Here is a 25,157-nt window from a genome sequence, read left to right as displayed (position 1 = left end):
TTCTGTTGGCTTACGAGTTCACACACATCATATTGCCCTCACGAGAGATGGACCGTGGTACTCTGAGCCTGTGATTATGAATATAACAAATTGCAGAAACGCACACTGCCTGCTTAGCTTGTACATAAACATGAACGGTTCAACAATGTCGATACTGTTCAATAGAGAAAATGCATGTTAAGTACTTTGCTCTGGCCAAGGTCTTCAAACACAATGTGATCTGGGAGACAAAATAAAACCCATCAATAACATATGCAATGAACAGGGGCCAGATATACCCGACTCTGATCATGACTAGAAAATAAATGTGATGTTTTCATGCAAGCAGCCTACAAAAGTAACACACTAAGAACAATTTCAGTGATTATTTCTTATAGCAGGGTGGAATTCTACAAGCTCTTCTCCTAAGCAAGTTGAAACCTGGGGCTTCATTATTTATGTAAAGTGAGCAGAACATCCACGTAATGTCTGAAAGGTCTTGCGTGAGAGGGCAAAAGAAATGAACTGCAGCCAAAGTTTTAAAAACGATTATTCCTACTCAGAATCTCCATGATAACAGTACAGTAGATATATGAATCCAGACAAGGTTAGAAAAATAATTAGGAAACCATGTACAAAGGGGGAGTGCAGCACTTTGATTAAAGAGATTTTGAGCATACATGTTTCTGCCTTAACATATTAATTTAGGGACTCAGGCACAGGGGACTTCCACTCAAAGCGTGGTTATCTCACCAGAGACTGCAGACAGTCCATTATCATGGACAATCCCAACGGACTCCCCGAGTCTTACTTGAATGCAGTCCGCTCCAGGCTATTAGCTGGGGCAGCCAGTTATAAGAACACGGGGCTGTTTAAATGAGCACCAACGTGGCACCAGGCTGCAGTCAACCAGAGAGCTTAATTAAATAACCTCCACATCCTGACGGAGGAGACGGAGACCAACTCTGGTCACAACAATCTCGCCCCATCGGTTCACCTTTAAAGTAATTCAATTACAAGTTTCCAGCCACATGCGGCGGGGCGGTGGAAGTGAAGTAGAGCTCGGGATAATGTAGAGTAAGCATGGAACGTGGCATTTCGTCCCATCCATTGGGGGGACAATTAGCTCTAGTTGGCAGGGTTGGACTGCTGTTAGGCCAGGATGTGGCAAATAGGCCAATGGGGAGAGAGGGGGTAAAGCAGTGGACACATCTGTGACCATGCCCCTGCGCAGAGTTACACCCGCCCCACTGTCAGGGGACTATGGGCTCCCCAAAAATTTTAGTAGAGGCACAGGGCACACAACAAACATACAACAGACACACACATTACACACATACAGACATGTACACATATGACAAACAACACACACGAAACACACTCACACACACATTCAAACATTTAACACATACATTATCCACTCACAAACACATGATACATGACACACACTCAGAAACACACACACACGCAACCACACAAACTCATCAAAGAGCAAAGAAAAGGAAAAAGCCACAGAGCTAGTACAATTTTGGGCTTCAGCACTCCCACCACGAGAGGCGCGAGGCTTCGTCTTCAGCTCAATGTCGTGCTGTTGCCTCTTTACTTTCTCAGGAGATTTCAGCAAGCACGCGGCCCGCTCAGCGATCCGTCTGCTCCGACGCCGAGGCTGTCCACAGCCACCTTGGGGCCGTGAGTGTAAGGAGAGCGTGCACAGAGTCACAGAGCATGGGACCCTACGAGCCTCCCCCCAACCCAAGAATCCAGACCCCACAGGGGGAAAAGCGGCTCCGCTCTCCTACTTGCTGCTCCGCCGAGTGAGGCACGCCCCGTCTCTTCCAGCATTCTGTTTTTTTTTGGATCATTGGACACACAGAGCCCCACTGGGAAGATAATTGGCGTTAAAGGAGATGATTAGACCGTTGGAGCGACCGACCTGAAGCTCCTATCAGACGGATTAGTCTCAATCAACTTAGCAATTAAATATGTCAGTTAAAAAAAAAAAAAAGAAAAAAAGAAATTTTGAAGGTCTACTGTACATACGCCACCCAATTATATCACAATTACACCTCCTCCACATTGTGGAGCCAAAACAGAAATATCAGCACAGCTCTGCGGAGTGCATTTTTTTGAGCGCTTTCCCGAGTACCTGCGCTGCCAACTTCAAAGCCTTGCAGCTGAAAATGTCTATCGGAAAAAAAGTACAGATTCTGTAGCACAAACTCCGCTGGTGAACAGCCCAGCTCGTATCCGAAATTACCACAGTCCAGGAGGTATAATGACCGGTTCACAAGAAGAGCAGCGCTCAGCCAAATTTGCCCCAGAATGAAGGACGCTAATGATACTCTTCTCCCCGTCCTGTGATCAGTTCACATTGCTTGATAGCCTTTGGGTGAATTCAAATGCAGCGCGAGGACACGTCTGACACAAATTGTCTAATTTGGTCCATATCTGGCTGGCTACTTTAGCTTTATGAGGGCTTTTTTGGGTAGCAGCATCAGCTATTTGGGAGGGGGACACACTGAAGGGGTAAACCTTTGGTCATGCTTTATCTGGGCCTGGCTATATTATTAGGAAAAGGTTGAATATTTCTACTTATTAAGTAAGCACAAAGGTTTAAATTTTGCTTGTTGGGATAACATTTTATGATAAGAAGTGACTAAATTGTCCTTAACTGCAACTTCCAAAGTCAGATCAGGTCATTAATTATAAAACGACTTAAATTAAAGGACTCTAATTAAAAGAATATATGAGGAACAGTTGGAAAACAAAGATTTCAAGCTAACTTAACACTGTGAAATTGGAAAATGTATTATGCCTTCATTACCTACCCCATATCTCTATGCTAACCACTTTAAAATAGTAGTTCGGACTAAATTATCAGGAGGGGAAGTATTTATGAACTGTTTTATAAGAGTGAAGATGGTCCCTGGAATGACCCATCACCTGAAACATTTAACAAGGGACGCTGACTTCATTTGTGCTGCATTTCCTAATGCATGACATGCAATAGTGCCTTTATTCAGTCAGATTCACTGGTGTGATGAGACAACATGCAGCAAATATGCTCTCACAGATATTAAGCTGAAGCACAACATGGAATCTTTTTCATCTGGGTGTCTCTAGATGAAGATGAGAGACCTAGCCAACCAGAGAACTGCTCTGCAGCTCTCATTAAGCCGTCATTAGCTTGAACAGCCCGGCCCCAAACTGGCAGTCGACCTACGATTTGACATTTGCCGTAAAAACATATCATTAAAGAGGTCTCACTTGGGCGTTGTGAATCATCTGCTGCATAGGCCAGTCTGTTTAGCGGAAGACAGGAAATTCGAGGAAACAAAAACACCTGCTTTAATTATGTAGGCAGTGAAAGGAAGACATTTTGAAACAAAGGGTTTCTTGTTGAATGACAAATGACATCGCCAGGCAACAGAAGTAGATCAGGCAGGACCCAATGAGTGCCATTTACACAGACAGCACTCAGTCCATGAAAATATGCCACTCCATAACAGGCACTGGCACTAAGGAGCCCAGTCAAGGACTCTCCCCGCTCCAACACTAGGAAAGAAAATGAACTCTGAATTGCTCATTATGTGCGTGATCATTTTTATTATTTTTGGCTACAACCAGTAATAACCTAATCTTTTTTACCACAGTATGTATTTTCTAGAGTAGTTCAGATTATAATTGGCCTACTGCTGTGAAATAAGAGTAGATCCTGATTAGACAAAGTTAATACTTAGAGGTGGGAATGATGCACTTAAAAAAAAGGTAACTGGAAAATATAGGGAAAAAACTATTTTTAAACTATTTTTAAATTAAGCAGATGTTAAAAAATGGCCGAAATGACTCTGCTTCAAGATGGTGATCCATTTCGCAGCATGAACTTGGAAAGTACTTACTGCGCTCGGCTGACGCTCAATATTTTTATTCAATCTTCAAAATAACATGAATTCGTCATTGACAGAAGCACACAGCCAGAACAGCAAATCCTCAAACGTGCATGGGGAACAATAAGATTATACCTCAATGCAATTTTACATATTGGAGTATTAATTCCGGACTTCTCTAAATTCATAAAGTATAATGGCATTACCATAAATCTTTCTAGACAGATGAGGTTTTTGAGACAGCACTCTCTGGCTGCCGCTCTTTGCAATTTGTTGACCGAGGATTTTCAGGAAACAGCCCAGTGCCAGCGCAGTTCATTTTAATAATCATTGATATGAATTTTCACCTTTGTTCTGTACACCAATTATATCAACAGATGATTCTGAGCTGCCAGTGCAGGATGTGGGAATCGAAAGGTGCCTCCAAACCTCTTTCCTCTCTCTCCTTTAGCCCAATTGTGTCCCAGATCTTTCAAATTTCTCTTTCTTTTGCTCCCCCTCTATCTTTCTTCCTTCCTTTGGCTAACCCAACACCACCCCCCCCCCCCCCAATGCTCTCTCATCTGCTCCCCTCCCCCCCAATTCAATTAGGCAAAAATTGCATTGAACAAACAGCTATAACACTGAACAAGGTATGTGAGAAAAAAGTGCACTGTAATAAGAACCCGAAACATCTTTCTCACAGACACACACACACGCATACAGTCTTGTGAACATACACACACATACACGCACACACAGACGGACACAGAGACAGGCAGAGAGCAGAAAACACGGTGCAGAATATACCAACAGGTGGTGATCACAATGATCCATCACACTGGGAGCTGTTGCCATACCAACCATCCATGGACTCACAACAGAAAAACAAGAGTCTGTCTGTGAGTTAAAGTAACCTTCTGGAGACCAAGCCAAAAAAAAAAAACACTCCAGATCAGCTGAGCATTTTTTAAAAAATGGAGAGAAAATACTGTAAATGACTTTTGCCAGATAAAGGCTTTATTCATTTATGGATAGATTGTCAAGGATTACTGGTTACATTTTTCATACATTTTATTATTCACTCATGTTTTTTTTTCAATTACAATTACTTGTAGCATGTACAGCCTTGGAGAGAGCCAGAAGTCAGTGAATTCCAAAACACAATGAATATTCAAGTTACCGATGCCACGGGGTACATCTTTTGCAAGAAAACTGCAAACCCTTAAACTAGAGGGAAACATTTGTGACATCTCTCTACTTGCTGAGAAGAACACAGAATCGTGTTGAAACACAAAACATTGAGAGCATGTAAGGCATTGCATCTGAAAAATTAGCCTCAGCATTTCTCCATATAAGGATAGGATTTTTGTCCAGTCTACAGGCATTTGTTCTTTTCTCTATAAGATACGCCTTCAGGCATAATAATCATTAGGGGATATAAAAAAAAACAATAGCTTGTTATCTGGCTTTGCTATTTTTAACGATCTTACTTTTGCTCTCTCTTCTGGATTGAAGAAGGGCTTTCGGCAGCAAAGAATAAGCAGGGAACAAAGGTCCTCAGAGAGAAGAAAAAGTGAGGGGGGGGGTGGAACGAAAGACAAATTTCTTTTGTCTTCCTCAAATCTGAAAGGTCACACAGTGATGGATTCTGTGGAGCTCACAGACGAATACCCTCTTTTTGGACAGGTACAGTAATGCCACCCCTGCCGACCAATATGGTGTAAAATGACTGTTCATTTCCTGAGACCCCCTTCCCACTCCTGCTCCCTGCCCCCAACACCCAACCCCCCCCCACCTCCCCTTACCCAATCCTCAGATCTCACCTCTACTTCTACCTTGGCACATCCTGTCCCCTCACTAATGTAGACTCGGCAGCAGTTTAGGGGGTGACCATGTTCTAATTACATTTTTGAACTTATTTTCCACTCCATTACTACGGGCACTGCCGTTGCAAAGAGCGTTGCGGTGTAACCCGGTGTTTCATTCATCCACCAGGTTTAATTCTGTTAATTTTCTCTCTGTCGCATGCAACTCCTCTCATAGAGCACTCCTTTCACAGAGTAATTTGTACCACAGAGCTCCACTAAAACCACTATTAAAGAGATTCCCCTCTCTGATTACCTTTCTTCTGTGCTTCCTTCAAAATGACTTCCCTTGCAAGGTTTCCATTTCCAAATTCATGTTCAGGATATCATTACCTTTTTATACATGATAACAAAAAAATCTCTTTATGATGCATTTTCTTCTCAGTGGTCAGGTCAATCTACTGTTTCATCTGCTTACCACAGTTGTTTATCTATGGATGAAGGCACACTACCCATAGATTCAGAGCTGTACGCCCAACAGAGCTGAGACAGGTTCTACCAACAGCCTAACCAACACAAACACAGTACCAACCAAAAGTTTGGACACATCTGATTAAGATGTTTATTAGACAAATATAAACAGTGAAGTTGATGTCTATGTATAAATGTTTTTCCAAGAAAATATAGGAAGGTTTATATAGTAAAATATATAGTTTATATAGTAAACTATAGGATTTTTTCGGCCACTGCATAATTCCACTTTTTTCATAGTTTTGATGATTTTACGACTTTATCTTTAATCTAAAATGTGGAAAATAGTAAGTTGTATAATAATAAAAGTTGTGTCCAAACTTTTGACTGGTACTGTATACTTTAGAGGAGGAATTAACCAATGACGGGAGTGAAAAATTGCCAGTAACTGCCCAGCGATCTTTGTGTTTCTTTGTGTTTCTTGTTCAATACGTGTGGAGGAATACTGCGGGGGCAGCATCTTTTATTCCGCAGTATTTAAACAGGATTAAAATTCTACATTTCCACATCTCTTTCCATCCTGTGTCAATCTTCTCTCTTTCAAGCATCATCTAGAGAGGGAATTAGCCTCTATCCCTTTTACATTATTTAAATTGCATGCGTCTTTCGTACAATGAGCGCATACATGCACAATGTCAGCTCTTACAACATTACTGCAGCAGATAAATCCTTTAGCTTAGCTCTGAGCAGGCACTGAGGCCATCTCAGCCGAGACGCAGCTCCAAATCCTGTGAGTGCAATGCGTCATGGTGTCGCACGGGATGCCCTTTCTTGTTGATTCTGTGTGATTGCTTTCCTGCGTAGGGGGAAGTGTCTCCTGAGCTCCCTGGGTAGTGTGGTGTCCCTCTCGCCCTATAAGGTGGCAGTCTGCTCATGTGATGTGGGTTCCTGGGTACTGACACATCCGGGCTGCTTCAGTAATGCTTCAGGAAAATGGGTGGGTGATCTTCATCAGGTGCCTTGACCTCCCAGAATGCAAAGAGCCATTCTGTCTATGCACAGCACAAGACAACGCTTCTTTCCATATCAGGACAGTCAACGAAATAAAACTCCGAGCAGCAAGGTGATCAAGCTCAACCACAACAGTCAGGTTAGCACTCGGCCTCAGAGACACACTAATCCCGAATATGACCATGGCAGTGAGCTACAGTACCGGCCAAAAGTTTTGACACACTTCTCTTTCGTTATTGTTACCATTTTCCACATTTTGGAAGAATAGTAAAGACATCAAAACTCTGAAATAACACAAATGGAAATATGCAGTGACCAAAAACTTGTTATAAGCAAAGCTATATTATATTTTAGATTCTTCAAAATAGCTAAAATGTTTTTCTAATATATATATATATATATAACAGGGGAGGCTGAAAACATTACCTTTAAATCTATCATTACTTTCAACCTGTTCCCCTTTATCCTCCTTGATTAACAATAAAAGAAATAATTCACATAATAATTGACACCAGTGCGTACATAGGGTAAATGATTATGCTCGAGAAACAGCGCAGATTGTCTGTAGTTTGTGCGCTATTGCGGAAATTCATACATAGGCATCAACTTCTCCATTTCGATTTGTCTATGGAAAAAATTTCAAATACTTAAGCCTTTAGATCTGAATGTCTTGGAAAGCATGTTTCCCATTATCTTAATCAGGTGTGTCCAAACTTTTGTCTAGTAGTGTATGCTGAAGATCAAGAGAACACTGCAGCATCAGGCCCCTACCTGTGTCAATAAGCTAAGACCTCCATGAAATAAAGAGCTCTCGGAGGGAGGAGAATGCGGCAAGCATTCCTGTCAGCTGGAGCATGATTATGAATCATTCACTATGACTCCCGTTAAAGGGCTTTGATATCCACATGTCTCACAAGTGTCCCACTTGCATTACCTTTCATGCCCGTGGTCCTTCATAATTGATGCCATTTCTTACAGTAGGTAGGTAGACTCGTTAGGCACTGGTGCTTCATTTAGTTGCTCTCATGTCTCACTAAAAGCATGCGGTGTGGCGGTAATAATTACTTGCTAATGTGATGAGTCAATTTAACCTTAATTGCACGGTTTTTAGTAGTCAGGCCACATGCCTGATAAGTGGAAACTTCTCCTTCTAAACAGTGATCATTTTTCATTTTTAGATGATAGTCTTCATGCCTTGGTGAGATTAACTTTTATGCTATTATGGTACAATGTGGCAAGACACAGGGATAACACAAATTATTTTAATTTGTGCACGCATAATTTTAACAATGAAATCAAACTCCCCTTATCTGAGGGCTGTATCTCGGACAACATATTCTAGAAGACAATGCTTTGCATTTGAAAAATCATACAGACCAATAAGAATTAGGTTGTTTCATATCATGCTTTTTCTGGTGGCTTTGCATGGAGTAAAATCTCTTCTATATGTTCTTGGACACTCTGATGAGGCAATGTTATGTTATCTGTGCTTTTGACAAGGCCTCAGTGGGCCTACAATACATTACAATACATTAATTTAGCAGACAGTCTTATCCAGAGTGACTTCCAACACCATAGAGCAAAAGTGTATCTATTCAAGTTGAATGCCTAGCCAAAGGTTTATTCACAGTTCTATGTGTGCCTGCACGCTACAATGGAGAGTCCTATCATGGCTTTGCAGCCCCATACAGTAATTCTCTGGCAGCAAGGACCATAGACATACTCACAGTTAAGGCAACATCCTGTCCCTCTGATTACACAACCAACTATTGCCTGAGAAAACAGATAGCATCGCAGGCATGCTCGCCTTACTGCCTTCTGCTTGTGACTTAACAGGATTTGCATTATGACATAATCTTCTCGTTCTTGCCTTCTGTTTGCTGGTTGGATCCTCAGAAGCCAACAGTTGTTGGTGGTGGGTATTAGATCATATACTGTACTCTGCCCTGAAACCACTTCAGCGGTGTAGGTTAACCAACAACCATTGATAGTCTATGCCTATGCTTACTGGTGCAGCTAGCACCAAGTCGAAAACCTCAAAACATCCACTCATCCAATTCATTGGATGATCTTATTGATGATCACAGTGAGTAGGACCCAAACCCAGCAGTAATGGCATAAAATGAGTCCACACCCCTGATCAGACTCCAGTCCATCATAGGGTTCTGAGATACACGCATGTGTGGAACCAGTTAGAGTAATGAATTAATCAGATAGCATGTCTTTTGACTGTTGGAGGAAACCAGGTGCCTGTTGAAAGCCCACACCAACACACAAGGAGAGCACCTGTACTTCACGAGAGCTGAGGTAGATCTGAACACCAGATCCTGGAAACACTGTGCAGAGACGATGCTACACACTGATACCCCACTATAACTGCCAAACTGTCTTCAAAACATTAACCATAACATGTGATGGAGGGCAGAAACAGATAGGACAACCCCCTATACTTCTCAGAATATATCTGACTGATAGAATGTGCTTCCACTACTGAGAACAAAGGCTATTAGCTCCACAAGCAGTATCACACCATGGCTGCCTTTTCCCTTGGGTACATGACTGGCGATGCAGACAAGGGAAAGCTAGCTGACACAATTTAGTACATCTAACACATGCCAAAATATAAGTCATAGTAATAGTGGATACCATTTAGCCATGGAGGTATAAAATCGCTTTATATAAATGTGTGCTTATACCTTTATAACTTCACGACTTCATGAATTTGAATTGAGTGGATATCGTCAGTTAAATGTCCAGCTGTAAAAAAATGGATGACATACAGGATCGGCTACGTGAGTCAACCTGGATAAGATCTTCTCCCAATCAAACAAGTAATGCCATAATGTTGCTATTATAAGTAATGCTCTTCCATGCAGAGCCTGTCATTTTGTTATTCTCCAAAACAAATCCTTTTTACTTAGTTATTTATTTATTTCCCTGCTCACTCCACCGGCAGACTTTATTGGCCATGTCGTGCTGATTTTCCATCGCCTTTGGAGCAACGTCAGGTGCGCAACAAATCTATGCTAATAGGGCCGCAGGTTGAGAGCGGCGGCGGCGGTTCCCACAGGGGCGAGCGGCGCTGCGATATGATCAATGCGGCGGAGGGTAAATATGTGTGGGAAAGCTAATGGAGAGTCAGCTGAGGTCCCCACGAGGCCGCCTGACAGCTCCGTGATGGAGAGGTATACGGGAGGGGAGAGGAGGGGAGGGGAGGGGACTGGGATCAGTGCCAGGCCAGGGAGAGGCGAATGCCCCGCTGGCCCTCTCTGTCTCACAGGCCGCTGCAAACAGATGAAGGAGCACTGCCTACACCCCACACCTGCCCCCCCAAAACATCTCCACCCCATAAATACTGCATCAAAGTAAGATTATTGTCTTTTTTGTGTGTGTATGTATGTATACATGTATGTATGTATATATGTATGTACGTATGTATGTATGAATGTCTGTATGTATACAACATATAAACTTACAACTTACAACTCACGAAACTATAGACCTTTGACCGGCTCTCACAATTTATTGAATGTACTCTAATCTTAGAGTTTCGGTGTTTTTAAATAAAATATCACACAGAATGAAATTTCAATGCATCATTTCTAATTCAGTAAAATTCGAAAATTGGGTCAAGGGTCTGAATTCTTTCGCAAGGCCCTGTATATGTGTGTATTAAAATTGGTGGATTTCGGTGGCAGTCATGTTCTTAACATTCTCATCATTTCCAGTCCAGGGAAAAAGTGAACAATGGTGAGGGAGAGAGAAAACCGACAAGGGGGGAGATTCAGAGATGTGACGTGACTGGTCTGACTGAGCACCAGCTTTGTTCATGATACGGTAAGCTGAGAGATGAATCGCCGAAATCACAGCTGGTAATGACATTTCCGGAGGTGCAGTTGTTCCTTTGAAATGTTCCCTGAATGAAATCACACCAACCTGAGCACTAGCCATAATCTCATCGACCTCTAAACTGCCAGACCAAATACATCAAATGTTCGCTGTTTCTCTGTCCCAGTTATTCCTGGAAACGACTTCAATTCATTTGTTCATCCATGCCAGAATGCTGGTGCCTTCATTTTGTTTCATTTCGTCTGAACAGATAAAAGCCTAACTCTCCGACAGATAGGCAGTAACCAAACTGGGGCAGAGTCTGAAATAATTCCACCTTTGATATAATGCACTGCATGCAATTAATCCCTGTATAAAAGTCTCCAGACCAGCCTTAATGCAACTGAACTCAATGTCTCCACCACCTTTGCCTTTTAAGTGCAAACGCCCAGAGGTGGAGTGAAGGAGTTGGAGACCCGGGGCAGGGGGGTTGATGTGGGAGTGACAGCTGTTTCTCAGCCCGGCTTCGTTCTGAGCTACTACTCGGCACAGCAGCCGGGGTGCTGAGAAGCGACAAAAGCAAACCAGACTCCTGCGAGCGCTGGCCTAGACAAGAAAAGCCACTGTCCATTCCAAAGAGAGAACAGGGAGTGTGACTTTTTGTAGAGCGCCTTGGAGCAAGTCAGTATAGGCTGTAGGGCTGAATTTCTCCAAGTGTGTGTGCAATCTCCGTGAGAATGTCAGTGCACAGCAGACTGGCCCCGGTCCTGCCTTGCTAAAATACACAGGCAGGTAAATGCACATACACACAAATGTAGACACCTGCACTTGAAGCCACACGCATAGGCACACATACCTGCACACAAAAATCAATACATATATTTAAAAAAGCATCCGTTTGGCAATCATCCCTATCCAGACAAGCAAGTCGCAAATGCACCATTCAATGTAGTTCGCAAACACAACCCAGCAATGAAACTATGGCAACACTTCATACACCTCATAGCTAGCTAGCATGTGAATCAGTTTCACGTCACATCGGACCACCTCAACCTCCAAGTGCTCCCACACGATCAGTATTAAGTTAATAATCAAGCAGCAGCACCCATCAAAGTATCACTTGTAAACAAAATACATCCTTTGTAATCTCTTAATGAAAGATGAGTCACCTCCTAGAGCATGTTATTTTTATCCTTCAGCTAAAAATTGGGCGATTTACATTCCTTTCAATTTCAAACAATGTAACGTCCCTGGCTAATCACACTGCATAAGTAATTCAATATACCTAAAAATCCAACTAGCCAGTGGTTATCTAACTAATATATCGTCAGATTAATCCCAAGAAAGCTAAGGATTGGCTTTGTAAACTGTGGGAAAACTAGCCTACTGCTCAGCTCCCTAAGGATTCCAGCAGGTGGAAATTGTCATACAGTTTAAAAAAAAAAAACTGTTCTACCCATTGCAAATCAAAATGTAATTGGTTAATCCAAAAATATACCCTTACTCAATTGAATGACAGAGACCTTCTATCGAAATTCTGAAGTTCTAACCAATGGCTTAGCTAGACTCTCCTCTGTGACCACCAAAGAAAAATCATGATTGGATATTTTTTTGTTCCTCAGCATTACCTTCCCTTTCCAACACAAACTGAGAGAGATGTAGTCAGAAGATTGAAAAGATGAAATAGAAATTAAAGTATATAAAGAAAAAGAATAACAAGAAGAAATATCAATTTTAATAAATGCTTAAGCCTTCAGTGAAGGACCAGAAGGCCTTGACGGTCCCAAACTGTATGTTTGTATGTATATACAATATACTTACTCACAAACGTGTGAACAACAGGCAGAATGCTGGGGGGTGAGCTAAATTTAAAATTGCACAGCTACCCCATGCTGGGCCTGCTGTCAGGACACTGAGTGATGGCTTTGGCTTCTGACAGCATCTGATTACTCAGTTGCAAGAAATGAAGAAAAATATGGGCGGAGGATTCATTTTAGTGATGAGATTGAATGTCCTAGCCACCCTGCCCTCCTGTTTGTGCATGGGAGGGATGCCTTTGCCCAAACCAATATCCACACACACAAAAAAAACTCTATCGCTTAGAGACATCTAGTTTGGACACCTCATTACAGAGCGCTCTATAGGCATAGTGGTTTGTGTTAAAAGAACCGGCTGATTACACAGCATCTTGGATTTTAATGTGATGCCTCTCTTTTCTATTCTAGTAGGATAATCCACGTCTTAGCCTGGTGACCCCAGCCAAAGAACACACAGAGCATGGCTATCCTGCTTCAGGGGTTGCCGTGTGTTACCTTAATTACCAGTGGCAACATGACTCCAATGATTTTTTTACAGCCATTCTAATAAGTTTAATAAAATATGAGTCTTATTGTAGATGCAAAATTAATGAGGCTATGATTTTGCTGCTTAATTACAGAAATGGTGAAAATGAGATTGGATACCGAAACTCTACTGTGACCCCACTTTGCTGATTATAGCTGTGCGGGTTTCAGGCTGGCCAAGAGCAAATAATGGATTGAATATGTCAGGACCCATTGGTTAATTAACAAATAACTCAGGCGAAATATTTTCGGCTTAAAGGATAAGCTTGTAGAACGTGTCAGCGTATCTGCTACTAGGAATGGTGGCTTGATTGATCATGGAAAGACTAATTGTGTGTAATTGCCTAAATGTGTGCGTGATAAAGTAATCCTTTTAATTTACAATTGTAAATATTCTATGTTACCGTACTGGACTGCTATTTCAAAATAATCCAAGAAGATAACATCCAGCACTTCCCTATCCAAAATGCAACATGTTACTGTTGTAAGTGTAATGAATTAAAACATTGTTTTTTTCTTTCATTAATGTGTAACACATCCCTGGTGAAAGAACTTGACTGCAGAAGGGCATGTCTGTAAGAGTAACCATAATATTTACGTCTCATTACAGTGAAAGAGGAGTGGCTCCAGATCACTGCAGGATGGCTTCCTCAGCGAGACTCAAACTGGCACATCGCAGATTAAACACCTTCCAATGTGCCCATTGGTTGAGTGAGCAGTGGCAGAGCCAATCGGTGGCTCCATCTACCTCTCCTTAAAACCGTGGGACAGGGCTTAATGGGAGCTCCAGCGACATCCGTGCCCCATGTCACAAAGCCACTGACCGTAAACACTCGCTGCCACTTACTCCTGACAATGCCCACTGTAGTGTGAGATTGGAAGCTGTGCACGGTTGATAAGTGCCTAATGACGGCCGTGCCACTAACACACGCTAGCCTTGGGGGGGGCGGGGGGGGGGGGGGGGGACGATGAACATGTTTTCGGTCAGATAAAATGGACAACGCCAGAAACGTGTCGAGCCGCAGCTGCGTGAGGCACAATGCTGTCACATTGGCAAGGTGCGGCTCGATGGCGACCAAACAGAGGGAGCCGCTAAATACATTTGAATGGTAGATGTCCTGAGTGGACCTATCAGGTGAAAGATAATATAATCTGGAGAATGTTATCAAAAGGGCCCTGAATGCAGGCTGCATCCTAACTATTGTTTGCATCGGATCCTGGAATATGAGCAGTATGAATACACAAAAATGGTTTGGTGTAAAGCATGGAGCTGCTGGAGGTGGCCACAGCAGGGCCATGGCAGTATATTTCTGTGAGATAGAATCAGGCTTACTCCTTTTGCATCTTTATTCTAATTCCAGTGACATGTCTCCTTTTTTTAACTGTACAGGCCATAACTAATAAGTTAAAGGCATACAAGCACTGTGGATTCTCCCAATCGACTCTTGTCTTATAACATGCATGCCTCCTAGAGAAACTGCGCAGGGCTAGAAAGAGCAGAGTGAGGTCAGTGTCAGTACACTGAAAACCCTTTGCCGCTGAGTCTTTCAATGCACTTGTTGTGTATGAATGCCAAAATCTGATAACCCAACGGCCACTCGGTGCCTACACTGTACTGCACAACGAGCTGCCCTTCACTGAGAATGTAGTATTTGTGACCCAGTTGTTCCGCTGTATCATCAGAACAATCTGTCCATTTCACACCTCCTACTCTATCCTGCTCCCTCTCCAAGACCTCACTGCTCTCCCGCCTCAACTGCTGCAAGTCTCTACCTCTCCCCACAAGTGCCACGAGGCCTCTCCAGCTCATCCAGAAAGCTGTTGCTCAACGTTTGCACAACCTTCAAAATACTCACACCTTTCCCCTCTGCTCATCTCTCTCCATTGACCACCAGACACGGCTTGCATTCATCGCAAATCTGGGGCAGTGACATGTGCAGCTTCCTCTTACTTGAAGGCTATCTTCAATCTTTACACTTTTGCTTGGTCCCTAAGCTCTGCAGCCTGGCTGGTGTCTCCTTCCTCACGGTTACCTGCATCCCTGACAGGGCTTTCCTCTCTCCTAGCACTAACGTCCATAACTCCACAGGTCCTTGATTAATTGTGCACGTTGTGCCTGCTGTTACAACACTTTCACTCTTGCCTTGTTGTTTTATGTCGTCCCCTTTATTGTGGCATTGTAGTTTACTGTACCGTTATTTCATCCAACAAATGCTTTGTTTTCAAATGTCTTATAAAAGATTTTTGTATTTAAGCTGCTGCTCATCTAGACGTATAATTCCACCACATTTGGAGGTCGCCCTGAATAGAAGTGTCTGCTAAATCACTATATGTAAATGCAGAAGGAGAGGAGGAGAGAGGAGGAGGGTGTGAGTGTTGTCCAGCACTCACATTGACAGCATAGAGGCTATAATCACCAGGCTACACACAGGATGATGCCCTGGCCTTGGCCTTCTCTGTCTTGTAGCTCAAGGATTGAGCGGCCCCTTCACTTATGCACGAACAGTTGAGTTGGGATATTTGCATGTTGGGACAATGGCAGGGACTGCAGTGAAGTTTCTTTTATTTTGTACAGTCTGCAAATTGGACAACCCATGGCACCCTGCTTTCCTTACTTCCTTATGTTCTTTTATTTGTATTCTTCCCTCAGCTTTGTGAGATTTAATTTCTCCGTTTTTGAATAGCTCAGTCATAAAACAAGTATAAAAATCATTCTATTGCCTGCTGCTAAAAATATAATTACTCCTATTTTGAATACAACAAAGACATGCAGCTGTTACATAAGGAGACAGAGTGGGCAATGTTGGTTTGATTTGTTCTTCAGCATCCTCTGTCCCTCATTTTCCTTCTTATTGCCATCTTTATTTCCCTCTTTGACTGTAAAACTGATGGACTGTCTGGCCACTGACAGCTTTGTTGAATTGTTAAAAAATCTTTGTTATGCCTGCGAGCAGCCTGGCAAAATGGTTGTTGGAGGAAATTACCCAGATCCACTCCGGAAAATGAGTATACCTCATTTTTCTTAAACATGTTGTGGATTTTTATTATGTTCCTATACATATATATTCAGTAATGAGACTGGGCGGTAACGTAGTGTGAAGCCGTAAGCATCACTCACTACCTCCCTTTCATGCAATTTGTCTGACTGAAGGCTTGAGTGTGAATATGAAAACAACAGGACAGATAACGAGAAAGTGGGCTGGTGCAAATAAAAACGGATCAACTGCTTCGGGGAACAGAAAATGCTGCACACATTTCATCACTGCCACACTCTGCAGAAATGAATTCCTAACATGCGTAGCACTTCACATACAGGGCATAGATAGGGAGGTGTTAATGAATGGGTTATCAGATAGGTGCATTTTATCCAGGGCAGAGACAGCACTCAAAGAACAAACAGAACAGGATGAAGGTGTGACAGGCATAGAGCCTGTGCATTATCTTACTGAGCTTTATGTATTACAAATACAAATACATTATGCAGCATTTACAAATTCAATAGGAAGACAGAACACGAAGCGCTGCAAGCCAGAACAAAATGACCATTTTTTTGCTCTAATGCTCTGGTAATTGAGCTCTTGGTCATGATAAAGGTAATTAGCCTAATTTGTTTGTATTTAAAAAGCAATTAAATAATCAGCACGGCATAATTCAAACATTATCCGTCAAAAAGTTGATCGCAAATAACCTGTGTGTGGTGAGAATGGTGAGGATCTGCTACATTTATCTCGTTGAACTGCACAAATATTCCACTTTCAGAAGTGGGATCATTTATGTCTGATTAGACGAAGGAAAGATAATAGCTTGAATGGATGAACATAGCAGCTGTTTGTTTAGTTTTTTTTTAATTAGAATATGGAAGGTGGGGGGGGGTGGTAGGCAACAAAAAAAGAGAATCTGAGAAGAGAAAGAGAATGGTAATGTCAGAGAGCCAACATTCTGAGCAATCACATTAATGTTATTCTTCAACAAGACATTGAGAGTTTGAATTATCACCTCATTTCACCGGCTCCGTTCATTAGTGAACATTTCCTGAGAGATACTATCAGGCCCCCAGCAAATGGGGATATGAGAGAGTGCACTTAAATTGTGGTGTTTCTTTATTAAATCAAAGGCCTTTATTTCTGTAAGACTAAGCAAAACAGCATATATACAATAAAAAGTGTTGGTCTGCAGCTTTTTTTCCAAAGCAGAATGGTTTGAGTAAAGAATGACAGAGTAGCTGTTTTTTTTCCCTTCCCTTTCAACCAAATACATTTGAACAGTTCTTTTGCCAAGCCCTTCAGAAAGCCTTTCCATCAGGAGATATGACACATGATTCAACACACTCAGATCATTGTAATAGAGTCCTCTGCTGTGACCCTCACTCATTACTCCATATCTGTCAGCTGTATACCCCAGAGGCGAGCAGAACACAAAGCGACGCTGCTTTGGACCCCCCCACCCCACCCCACCCCCACCCCCTTTGCCACTGTAATGTTATTCCAACATATCTCACATTCACTGTGCTGTGCGTGCATCACAGTAACTTCCAAGACCCCCATATGACAACTGTTCTGCTCTGAGAAACAACTTATAGATGCCACCAGGCACGGCTCTCATCGGATGTCAGAGCCTGTCAGAACGCTTGCGATGTATTGTACGCCAGGCCAGTCTAGTCCAACTGCAAACACACAGCGTGCATTCTGAAGAGCACACCACACCACTCCACACCGCCGCCCTATAGGTGTCTATGGTCACCTGTATGTGGGGTTGTGTGCATCCCGGCCTACGATGTCAGAAGGGCTTGCTCCCTCTCCTCATTAGCTATAATCCTTTTAAGACTGTGACAGAGGAGCCTTAAGGAGCGGTCGCAGAGAGCTGAATACCAACAAAAGAGCAAAGAAAAGGTCACAATGGAGAGGAAGCCACTCTGTCGGCGGCATATCGATCCCACGGTCTCCTCAAACACGCAGCGGAGGGAAAAACACGACAGTTAAGAAGAACAGAATCTGCGTAACCAACATCATTTGTCTATTAGGGAAAATGATGCTCATCTTATCAAATGCGTGACAGAAGGAGACTGATTTTTTTTGAAATTGTATGCTGATTGGTAAGCTTTTTGAGTGCAAGCTGTCTGATTATATTCATGTTCAGTAACTTCAGGTGAAACCCCCACCAGCTAATTCTCATAAAATAATAATAATAATAATAAAAAAAAACATTTTAAATAACAGCTCAGCCCCCCTAATACTCTCTGTGTAGGGCTGACTATTGCTCTGCTGGCTGAAGATGAACATCTGCTGTCGTTTGTGTCACTTATCTTCACAGCCACTTTGTCTCTCCAGTTGGAGAAGATGCAGTTGACTCTAAACAGGAACTGTCTGCTTCCTAGACAACCCAGCCTGATTCAAAGCAGACTCATGCCACATTCCCCCCATCAAAAATAACAGGTTGTTCCAGGCACACAAATTCATTTATATAATAGATGGTAGAGCTGGCCCATCATGCACATGTATCCAAATGGAACTATTTTTGCCTCACCATCTACCATCTCCCCGCAGATGTTACCAAACAGGAAGCATCAATTGCTTTTTCACTCTGAAACACAGGAGGCCCTCTTAAAAAACATTGCCACTTTAATGTTGCTGAAGAAAATAATTTATATATTAATTCATGTGTATATCAATGCAAACTGAAAAAGGTGGTATACAGAGAAAACTGTCGCCATGAATAATTGTAACTGTGTTTTTCAATGGAAGCGCTCTATACAGTGCTAACACGTGTACTACAAATGTGTTCAGCTTTCCTCAGTTCTGCATGGGAAATGTCACATTGAGAGCTAAGGACAAACAGCAAAATGACAGAGCTAGGAAACGAAAAGAACATTCACACCACCAAAGTTTCCCTACTCCCCTTCAGCAAAATCCCCTCTGTGAATAGGGTTGCAAGACAGTTACTGTCAAAACACTGCATAGCAACAGCCACTATTCAAAGTAGCAAGTGGCCAGTCTGCAGAGTTTCGGAATCCCTTACAATGGTGACCAAAAGAAAAAAGACGAAAGTCAGCAGTACTTAGCTCAACACCACACGTGTTTACTTGCCAAGTGTGGATTTATGCAGTATTGTTGCTTTCTGTCACTTGCTCCAATGCAGACTCATGCTAACTGCATGAATGACTAGAGAACTAGTGAGCATTATAAAGAGCTCAATGAACCAGAGGGTCCCAGACCACACACTTCTGTAAATACACCCAAAATGTTTATACATTGGAGCAATGATGAAAGCCATGTTAAAACAGGAATTTATACCTCAGACACAGTACTGAGGAAGGCATCTATAATATTTAGCTTTACAGCAAAAGCCTGGTACATTTGCTTTCAGTACCAAACACGGCTGACAAAAAATCCATCTATATTTGCTTGTCATAAGGATGATTTTTTTTTCTTTTTCTGTTTAAGATTATCCATACATCAGACCTCTAAAGGCAGTAAAGACAGGTCTATTAAAAAGCGGCTCTCTGGAAGTTTGCGGGGGCACAATGTAAAATGAAGTTCAAATGTGGTATCAGGGCAGAGGTTTGTGTTCAGTTCTGTTTCTGTGTGTTTGTGTGTTTGTAAGACACCTGACACCATTTCATTTTGCATAAATGCTTGCCTTTGTAGATAAGACAGTATTGTCTTTTTTAAACAGTGTTATTTCTATCATATCTAAAGAGAATGCAATTTCGTTGTTTGTTTTTTTGAGGGTGGAGGGGCATGAAGGGGTTAAAAGATTTTACTACTGCATAAACACAGCCTCTATATATACCTTTCTATACCGTTTTACCCTCTGAAAGTGGATACAGGCTGGATTCTAAAATCCTGCGTGTTATGGCTGTATGTAGCTAGATTTGTCCTTCAAGTGCAGACTGAAAATTATGCCCAGCACGCTACTAGTAGAGTAATTTTCCATCTCAGCTCAAGCTCCTTAGCTGCTTTGAGAAAGAACAGACTGAGTGAAAAAATTCTCTGCAAACTGTTGCAATGCTGAGGTACTTCCTACGCTGTCTTGTAATATATTTTATATTACCAAAAGTAACATAATTATCATTTTAATTTAATTTTTTAAATGTTAAAATCCTCAAATTTAATTTTTTTCACTTGTGAGTGTCAGATGAATGCTACTGAAACTCTTCTTCTTCTCAAGAAATGCAAAATGACACAAAACCATCTGCATATGTGCCATACTGCACACAAGTCATGATGCATAAAAGAGTGTCTTATGCCACGGGTGAACATATATATATATATATAAAAAAACATAAAAACATATCTGCTGGTGAGAGAGGATTCAATCCCAAGAAAAAAGGAGATATGAAGGAAAATCATCAGTCCCTGCTCATTTTCCAAAATCTTGTCAGGGGGGTCAAACACTGTCACATGGCCCCGCTGCTCCGTTCCTCCGTTCCGTTACAAAAGTCAGATTCCACCTTTTCAGCTGGTCCAGTCTGAAGCACTGCTTCTCCTGAAGCTTCTTCCACAGACCTCTTGCTATTTATTTTATTTATTTATTTTTTTTTTGATTGTTAAAATCAACCTTCATATACTTATAACATATACTTCATCTGTGTGTTGTTGGTACTGATCCTCACCCATTGACTTAAGCGTTTGTCAAGAATACCTGCAACATTCAACGAGGTGCTTCCAAAAACACCCCTGTCTGAGGAGGATGCAGTGTGATAACGCACTGCTTGGACCTGATCATTGGTGTAAGCCCTTTTGTTCTTTCCCTTGCGGATCCACAATCACACCTGCTGAGTCCCACAGAGGAGTGGCTCCCTTGATATTGGACAGAATGCAATAATCATCCTCATGGCATGATCAAATGACACTGTCAGCATGATGACACATGGCAGCTGAAACACATTATGGTACAGTCCACTTTTACAGATCTACAGCCACACTGAACGTTTTCTGTACCCTTTATATAACAATACGTGACTTGACATTATACCTGAGGCTGTATATTTCTGCAGAGAATACTTCCTTTTTTCGTCACTCGGACATACACGCCATACATGACAAAAGTCTGCATTTCACATTGCTTGCAAATATAATCAACGTCAATCAATAGAGCCGTCATTAATAAAGAAAATATGAAGAATGTGCTCTGGTAGGCCTACTTCGCTTTTCCAAATTATCATTAGAAAGCAAAGCTTCCGGCTTGAAGCTTGCTGTACAGAATTTATATTGCACGTATCATTATACGTATCCAGCCTGACTCAATACTTCCACCTAGCTTTCTGACCATAGAAGACAGGACTGTGTTGGCAAAGGAGCAGCTGTCTTTGAGAGCGCCGACAAAAGGTACACCGGGAAAACACGACGCATCTTCCCTCCACGTCCTGACTATACTCACACACAAAAAATACATTACCTTGGATACGTTAAAGCTTGACTGCCTTGCGGTTTTATAAAAATAGCATTTTTCAGTCTCAATGATCCAAGCGCAACCAACATCGTCTCCAGCAGACTGATTGTCACAACACAGCGAGCTCAACCAGAAGCCAAAGTTCGCAAACCAAGAAGAAACCGATCTCTTTACATGGCTCGCGTAAAGAGACTAACACAGCTCATCATCGAAAGCCAGTAGAAACGACGTAAACTCAGTATCTACACTTTTTCGTTCTCAATACCAATCAAATTAATGAGGGCAGGTGGAAGAACAATCTATTTAAGAATCACTCAGCAGTTCACTTACCTTCCTGAACTGCCTGAAAAGGGTTGTTGGGCTCGATAAGTTTTATGGAGTGGGTAATTTTCTCGCTTTGCAAAATGTCGTCGTTGAGACTGAGGTCTGAAATGGCCAACTGGAAAACCTCATCGTCCCTCACGGCGTTTTCCTCAAATATGGCACCTGTTGAAAGACGTTTTTATGTTGGTGTTCAGTTTTTCAAGATGGAATGTTAAATGCTTGGAATGTAAAATATTACGTAACTTGAAAGTAATTAGCTACATAGCTGAATTGGAATATGGACGGAAATGCGATTTCCCTAACTGAACAGGGTCCAGTGGACATGATGAGCAAAACTTCACATTTCCTGGAATAAGCCCTTGATAAACATTTAATAAAATTTAATCTCAGTTTTTTAAGAAAAAAAAACATTATCTTTGAATCCTCGTGAGTCATTGTTACTATATAAGGGGCATAAGTGCACCGTGTGTTTTGTTAAACGGAACTGGAGTCCACTGTCCAGGATGAATAGTCCCAACTATTCATCCTAAATACTTCATGGAGGATTTCAGCACTATGAAGAGCCGTGATGTGTCGTCAGTAGAGTGTACCATACATGCATGCTGATAGAGATTCAAACCACTATATTGAAATTGGGTGTATATCTGTTTCGGTCTTTGTATATTATTAACTTGCTAGCATTAGTAAGAAACATTAACCAGGCGAAATTATGACTTTCAACACAGGTCAGTGTTTGAAATGGCAATGTATCGCTGGCTTGTAAAGAAGAGAAAGGAAAGAAAGACAGAAAAGAGATAAAGAAAGAAGGAAATATACAGCAACAGAATTAAGTGCTTACAGGAGTGAGAGAGAAAAGGGACACGGGCAGTAGACAGGTAGAATTCCGCTGATGTATAACTGGGTATGTTCATCCTGTTTATCAGAAATAACAGTGCCACATCTGCTCATTTGATTTGCCAGTGAGAACAGATTGGATTCACACCGTTTGAGCTTGCCTTCCAATTACCGGGGTTGGATGGTCAGAGGCTTTCTAAATCAGTACAGCCCCCTGCAAATCATTTCCCGTCCCTAGCCCACAGCCTCCAATTGAGGCAGCATCATTGTTTTCCTTTTTGCGTATGACAGTATGAGATTCCCCGTTTGACCTTCGTAATAAGCAGAGAGGATGTCGGGAAGAAATGAAGGGCGGGACCGAAGAAAGGGCGTGGTTGGTTATTTCACGTTGCACGACTATTTAACCGGCGGCCTCACCAGTGAAGAGGTGGTACCATAACAGTGCAATGATAATTTGCTTTTTTTTTAGGTAATTTATCGGTTTCCAAAAGAGTCAGGGCATAGGATGGAAGGGGTACTCCTTGTCATGTTGCATGTAGAATCAAATTTTGTAGGCCTTAACATGGGAGAATTACTATGTTATCACTTGTAACACCGAAACTCATTCAGAATATTCCAGCTGCCATAACATCTTCGCCTGTTTAAGCATCTCTTTAAACAAGTGAAAATGTTAAGGTCTGGAGTTGGAGATTCTGTAAATACAGGTCATACCTGCTTCAATGGTCTACGGATATAACAGTAGCCTTTAGTTGCTTCTGAGACTTGAGGAATCGATTCGGTCTCCGGCGTTCACTCAGGAGACCGGACTGGCAATGCAGATAAACAATATACAACGTCAAGTGGAAGCGTAGGCTATTTCTGGTAAATGTCCTAGTTACCTAGTCCTAGACCACTTAGATAAAATCATCAATTTGCAAGATATGTCGTGCTTTATAACGAAGCACACGAATTAAACTTTCCACCAAAGACTGTGGCGAACACGTAAGCATTGAACACGTCCACCACACATCACACTGCAAACTTATCGCCTGGCATGTTTATGACATCTTTTTTCATACATTGACAATTTAATCCCCAGATTAGAATCTGTCATTACCAGCGATCATATCACATCCTGAAATATAATTGCCTTCACTTATTCAGACGCTGAGAGAGTCACAATAGTATTGCAAGGTACAGTTTGCGTGACGGTTAAAGTGCTGCTGTACTGGAGGTTGTTCATGTCCAATATGTTATTTTGGGGTGTGGATGGGAAATATCAGTTGTAAGTGTATCGCCATGTCAGTCTATGAAGTGGTTGACCGGTTTTCAAAACGACGGTGGTGGACAGGAAAGGGCATATAAATTTAACAACAGTATGTCATACCGGCATTCAAAGAACATGCGTGATAGGCGACATGGTTGGCCAATGATATCACGGTCTGTAACTGTCTTAAACTTACACTATGAGCTAAATGTACAACTGAAATCGAATTAGTCATCCGTGTATTTATATACTGTGATATTGATAGATGACCATTTGGAAGTCTCTTCAACTGGTGATGTATCATACATGTTCATTACACCTACAGAACATTTCTGCATCGCACTGCATTATCATACATTTTATTCATTTTTCACATATCAAATCCGCACTAAACCAGGACCGTCTACCTATCTACGTGTTTCTGCATTCTGAGAGTTGAACCTGGGTACATTCAGCACGAACACCTGTTCTCTCTGTCTCCACTACCGACCCCCTAATAGGTATGAATTACACGCAGCCGATACCTCTGTCACCTCTCTATCAAGGCAAACCCCTGCTTGTTGTGCGTGTCTTCAGATTATGTGGTCCTGACAGGGTGACAGGAGAGCGAAAGCCAAGCACGAGGCCAACGACGAGAGGCTAAAATAATTGCACTGGACAGATGCTCGCAGAACGGCAAGGAAGGATTTTGAGCAGTGTCATCCTTTATACCAAGTTTTAGAATGTTTGTTGTGACATGGCTCTTGTTTTGGGTTCCACGTTTGCTCAACGGAATGAAAACAAATAGCGTGTAAATATGTTGTCGTTGTACCCGTCCATCTGTGGATGTGAACGTCCAAAACACAGTAACGCCTCTGAGGTAGCGCAAACTAACAGGTGGACAGCTCCAGCCTGAAGGCGATTTTGTAAGAATTCATTTCCAACTATCTACCACAACATCGCTCGTTTATTTGATGAACTTTGTTGTAAGTCGCTGGAATACGCTATCGGAATAGGAAGCCATTATGCACAGCGTCATTCACGGTGATAATGCTCTCTGGAAAATAGGGCTAGTTCA

This window comes from Megalops cyprinoides, chromosome 1 (genome assembly GCF_013368585.1).
Source record: "Megalops cyprinoides isolate fMegCyp1 chromosome 1, fMegCyp1.pri, whole genome shotgun sequence".
In the NCBI taxonomy this organism is placed as follows: domain Eukaryota; kingdom Metazoa; phylum Chordata; class Actinopteri; order Elopiformes; family Megalopidae; genus Megalops; species Megalops cyprinoides.
This window is presented reverse-complemented; position numbering follows the sequence as displayed.